This window comes from Saccostrea echinata, unplaced genomic scaffold, assembly GCF_033153115.1.
Source record: "Saccostrea echinata isolate AGI-Se365-2 ecotype Australia unplaced genomic scaffold, CSIRO_AGI_Sech_v1 ptg000045l, whole genome shotgun sequence".
Classification (NCBI taxonomy): domain Eukaryota; kingdom Metazoa; phylum Mollusca; class Bivalvia; order Ostreida; family Ostreidae; genus Saccostrea; species Saccostrea echinata.
The window spans coordinates 1,038,903-1,045,136 of NW_026889794.1; the positions used below are offsets into that span (position 1 = coordinate 1,038,903).

The 6,234-nt window shown below is 33.2% G+C and overlaps 1 pseudogene; it reads right to left on the reverse strand.

The window, feature by feature from the left end:
- Positions 1 to 2,014: 2,014 nt before the first annotated feature.
- On the reverse strand, positions 2,015 to 5,537 carry LOC133201607 (uncharacterized; annotated as a pseudogene).
- Between the last annotated feature and the right edge of the window lie 697 nt (positions 5,538 to 6,234).

Consider the following 6,234-nt stretch of genomic DNA (forward strand, 5'->3'; position numbering starts at 1 on the left):
AATATACATTTGAATAAAATCACTTAAGAATAAAGATTTAAAATGTTAATATCACGAATATACACCTAAATAAAATAAATTACATCAGTTACAATTTTAAAAAATGCCTGTAGAAGGTATAGTAAGCTAACAGGGAACGGTTAACAGCATGTGAAAATCAAGAGGCCATGGTCCACACCACTCACCTGTGTGTCACATTAACTCCTCCCTGATAAATGAAGAAGTATGAATGCTAACCCCCTGATTCCCACCTACTTCTTACACATCATAATTCAAGATATTTGGCATATTTGCTATTTATTTATTTCAATGAAATGTAGTCTTCATTAAAAAGTCTACATCTGCAGTTTTAGCGTTTAAAAGCAAAGCAAACTCAATTTAAAATACTATACTTAGTTATATACATGCAATACCAGTGTTGATTTATAAACTGCTTTTAAATAAAACTCTTTTTAACAAAGGGTGTTAAATAATTGAAATAAGACTTTGAAACATAACCCGATTTTGAAGTACTCATGCATGTGGATAAACGACATCTTATTCTTTCAGTTTGATAAACTTTATGTTAAATTACCTTTTTTTGATTTATCTGGTGAAAGTTTATAGTTGTACATCATTTGAAATTAGTCATAAAAAAACAAATTTCTGTGTATTTTGGTCTGTAAACATACCGTCCTCAAGTATGAATTTGCTAAATAAATAATAATTCATTACAGCCGTGAAAAGGAATTTTTGTTTCAAAGGGGGGGGGGGATTTCTTATGAGTTGAAATTCTTTGTTACCAAAAATATAGTTATCTCTCTTTCTTTTAATAAATAATTCAAATTTTATGAAAATTGATATAAATTTCTATTTAAATTCAAAATTTAATTGGAACATGATAACTATTCATAATTTGACCGGAAGTAGGGGTTAAACAATACAATTGTTCAAAGTCCTTTGCAATGAGACCTCTTCTAGCAACACAAACAGAGTTGGAAGCCTTATTCATGGATATTAAAGACTGCAGACATGCATTGATTTCACTTGTCATAATGTTATGCTTATGAAATATACTTGTTCCACCCATCAAACTTCATAATTCCTTGTAAAAATTGTCTTATCAAATTTTGAGCCTCCTGTCATGTTCCCATCAAAAGCCATGGAGTAGGATATGAAAACTTCAATTTACAGTACATTAGAAAGCTTTGAACATACTTGATTTAGCAAGTTTGGTTGAAATAGTCTCAAAGGCAGTTCTGAAAAAACAAATAAACTAGAACTGTTAAAAATGGACAAATACCCCCGCTGGGTTTTTTAGAGAAGGTGCCAAGTCACTAATACTAGTATCTGATGGATCTGGAAGAGGTGTTCACAATTTATTTAAACATTTAGAGTGAAAATTTATCGGTAATGTCTTCTCATATTTTTTTAATGAATGAAACTAAGGCGCAGCTTAATAAAACATCAATAGTAATAATAACATTGTTTCTATTACATTGAAAAAATAAATAACATTTTTTCAAGTATTTCTCTTTTGGAAAGTATGGATGCATTATTTATCCATTTTTTCTACAATGATTATAGGTCAAGATCACGACAAACCCTCAGGTCATAAGCAGTCTTTGTGTGAAGTGGAAACTCCCAACACCCAACATTATTCTCCACATAAGAAGGATACTGACTCGACACGAATTATGAACTTTTTTCTGTCAGTGACCTTGAACCTGCCCAAATGACCTTGGGTCAAGCTCATGACACATCCTCAGGTCATAAGCAATCTTTGTGTGAAGTATTAAAATCTAATGTACCTCTGTAAGAAAGATATGGACCGTACACGTTTGCACAGACAGACAGATGGACAAGGTGATTCCTATATACATTGAAAATAGTATTAAAATGAAAATAAGAAAAGCTTATAGTGGGTTGTTTCCGACACACAAGAAAACTTTGATCAGAAGAGCTCATTTGAGCCTCTAGCTCAGGTGAATCAAAGTGTTGAGAAATGAGTTATATCCTCTGGCATATTCAGATCTTATAAACAGAATCCCTCTGCTGTCAGTTTCAAATTTCCGTCACTGTCAATTTCATGCGTTTGTCCACTCCCTCCATATACTCTAATCTAGCTAGATGTTTGGATGGTATTTTCTCTATTTCTCTCAACCTTGAATCCACCATACATCCCTGGAACAGGGTAGAAGAAGCTGCCCTTCTCAAACAAAAGTGCCACTTGAGGAGGAACCTGTTTATTGTCATTTATCAAATTGTCATCTCTCTCCATAATGGCTTTATGTAATCCCTCTTCAAATTTCTTTATAGTGTTTTGTTTCTGTTTTATTTCTTGTGGGATTTTAATGAGATCCAGTACATCTTGCGGGAGCTGTGACTTAACACCGATATCATAAGCTGTCTCCCCGGCAGAATTCTTAAGGCATTTAGCAGATCCAATTTGAAGCAATTTTTTGAAAACATCTTTGGGAGCGGATCCAAGTGTAGCATGATGAAGTGTTGTATTACGTGTGGTCTGTACGTTTTCCTCCACAGGCCTAGTAGAATTAGCCAATTCTTCATCACAATCCACAAACTCTAGAAGTTTTTCCCATTCTTAATTCTTTCCTAGAATATCTATATTCTCCCGAAGGTTACCTATGTCTTCTCTCAGTACACCCTTTTTCACTGTTATAGGGTAAGACATTTCAGTATCTGTAAAGAAAATATGACGAAAATGTGACTTCATGAAAACTAGTAAGTCATTTTAAACAACTCAGAAATGAATTCATTCTGGTTAGGTTTTGCTATTACGCCCCCCCCCCCCCCAAGAAAATGTGAGATGCCTCTAAGTTTTTGATTTTTAATGCATTACACCTGATCTGAAAATTCCTTTACTCTACATTATTTTTACACTTAGGTGATTAAAAAGTGTTGCTTTGAGTAATTAATTTCATGAAACTTGCATAAATTGCCATTGAAATATTAATTACTATAAGTAATTGATCCATATTTAGTTCAAAATGATCTTATTATACGAGTGTTGTACAGAAATGTTTTAGCTGTGAGGCATCCATTTCTAACTTAATTAATGTTCAGTGGGTAGTGGGTATGTAAATTACCTCACATATATGTATTTAATGTCTACTATGAGTTTATGACTAATATCAGACTAAAACTTTATCCTTTAACATGTTTAGCAGCCTTAGCACTAAAATAGGGATTTCATAGCAAAAAAAATTGTTGGTACTAAATGTAAATTTTAAACCTTCAGGAGAACATGTGTAAAAACATACACTGCTGATTTCTTGAAAAAATGCTGAACTTCAGTTTTCTGATCTCAAGCATATGGTGGAAAAAATACATTTTCTTTCCAGTCAAATTTTGATAAGAGGTCATCACCTTTTGATCATGCTTACTAAAAAAATGAATTTTGCAGAAGTTAACTTGTTGGTCATTATTAAGGTCTTCCGTCTTCTACGGAAGACCTTCTTGTTATTCTTAGGTTATTCTTAGGTTTCTTTTTCACTTTTATTATTGTTTTTTCTTACCGATTTTGTGCACGCGATTTCTCGAAAACAGCTCGATTGATTTCCATGAAACTTTCAGGACTTATGTATCATCACTTGAACCTTACGCGTTTTTTTTTTCTGTTTTGATGACGTCACTTCCGGTCCGGAGATATAGTCGATTTAATGATTTTTGAATGGTCGGGTTGTCCTGAAATTTTCTCATGAATGGCTCAAGATAGAATCACACTTTCAGATATGATATCATTGTCTGCAGATATGCGTAACACATTTCATTTTTACCGGAAATGCCACACGTCGGTGCTCGCTAAAAAAGGCATATCGAAAATTTCAAATTTTTCAACGCTTTTTGTACAATTTTTTTTTACCTGTAAATAATTTGTTAAAACATATAGAACAAAATTTGTTCAAAACAACACGATCTTTCATCCAATATCAACAAAAAGGGGCTGGCCCTCAAAATAAGGGACCTAAAGGGGCCGAAAATTTTTTCTCAATATTTCAAAAACGAGGGAAAATTTGTGATACATTATTGAAGCAAAGTTGTTCAAAATAACAAGTGGCAGCTGGTGAGATCATCAAAAGTCATCTATTGACGTCACTTCCGGTAGAACAGGAAGTAGTCAGAAAATGCATATTTTTGAAGTTTTGTACATGTTGTTGCATGTTCTGAGTCATCAGAAGCGCCCAAATTTATTTTTCGCCGATTGACATCACTTCCGGTCAAACCGGAAGTAGACAGAAAAGGCTTATTTTGTAGGTATTGGCAGGAAATTGAATGGTTAAAGTCATTGGAGACGTCCGACTTTATTTTTTGTCGATCGACGTCACTTCCGGTCTAACCGGAAGTAGTTACCAATGGGTTCTTTTTACAAATACCTCCTTGAAATTCAGTGATAAAAGTCCCTGAAAACGTCTTGTTTTAAGTCGATTGCTCTTCAGAACTGTGTTTTTTTTTTCATATTAATTTGCATTTCTGTTCTTTATTTTCTTTGTAGAATTGGACGGTAGACCTGCTTGTTGCTCCAGCAACGAGCTTTGCTCTAGTTGAATGTAATCATTATAATAACCAGTTGCAGGCTTTTTATAACAATTTTCAAGTTAAAAACATGAATCATATGAATGCTAAATAAATTAAAATATCTTATAGACAATTAATCTTACACAAATACTATACCTGCATGACTCTATCGACACCCCACATATTTGTAACTACCAACTTAGTATGAATATTGTAATAATGCTGTAATGATCATCGTTAAATACGATAAGGATGTGGGCACAGAATTATCCTGCTATTGAATAAGTAAATTGTGGGAACTGTGTATTAGTAATAAAATAAAATTCTACGCAGATGTTTCATTTTATTGATTGCATTGTAGCACTATAAAACTAGATCAGTGTTCCTAGGAAAGCATGTGTTGTCTAGAATAGCATCATTAAAGACATTAATAAATCCAAAGGGTGGCCATACCTATCAATGTAGCGAATCATTTTATCCAATGATCATAATTTTACATGGAAGTCATAAACATTCAACACAATTTTACAGTGATGTCATAATTAATCAACTTGTTCAACCGATAGATCATTCAACTTTTAAAAAAAAAAAGGCATTGATGACTTTTTTGAATTTACGTTTCTGCGTAAACAATGTTATTAGTAAAAATGTTATATATCATGATTTTTGATAAAAATATTAGATTTTTCCAGGGGTAGGAGCACAGGAGTTTGCAATTTAGTCAATATCAATGATTGACCAAGCCATGAGCTATGCATTAGCTAAATATATAAAATTGCGAACTCCTGGGGTAGGAGTTTACTCAGAAGATGTAATTTTTTTCATAAATGCTCTGTAACCAGCTACATACACCAGTACAAGCCTGAAATTCGTGCCCCGCCCCTTTCCACTCTTTTTGCTGGGTGACATTTCACGTAAAAGATTTTATAAACCATATTAAACCAACAATAATATGAATAATTTGGCATTCAAAAATTTAAGACTTACATTATTAGCAACACAATGATAGGTCAATCGTTGACTCAATGTTTTCCTTTTTGTTTTGGCAATATCAATACAGGAAATGCATGCTCCTGAGTTTTTGTAAAAACGGTTAATGTTAAATTCTGAAATTCCGGAAAATCCATGTTTTATGTCACTTTATCTTGACAAAAGAACAGATAATCAATTCCATATTAATATCATTCCGTATGGGTACAGTGCATAAAAATTGTTTCCCTTCATTTAGCTTCATTTTCATCCTCATCCTTCATAATATAAATTTTCTTCAATTTTTTTCGCAAATTTTACATGGTATTTACTATTTTGGACGCTGATGAAGACAAAGGTTTTTTTTTAAAAAATCTTTCTTCATGCATGCCTTAACAATCTTGTACGCAGTCGACATCAGGAACAGACAATCAGGTTATTCCTAGCCTCGGGTAAAATATTCCGGGCTCGAGCTTCATTTATATACATGCAGCCTACCACTCTCTACCATCGGCTCATACATTCACTGAGAGAGGAACGAACGACAACTCTGCATAGGAGATTGGTAGCTTACATGTATACGTAGCAGAGCAAAATGTTAAATAGAAAGGGGATACCGTGGTGTATAACCTCTTTTGACTGGAATCACTCACAAGGTTGTGGGTTACAAATAGTGGTAAATATTTATTGTGTATTTCATTTTAAAAATATAAACCGAGTTTATATTCGAAGAAAGCAGCAATGAAA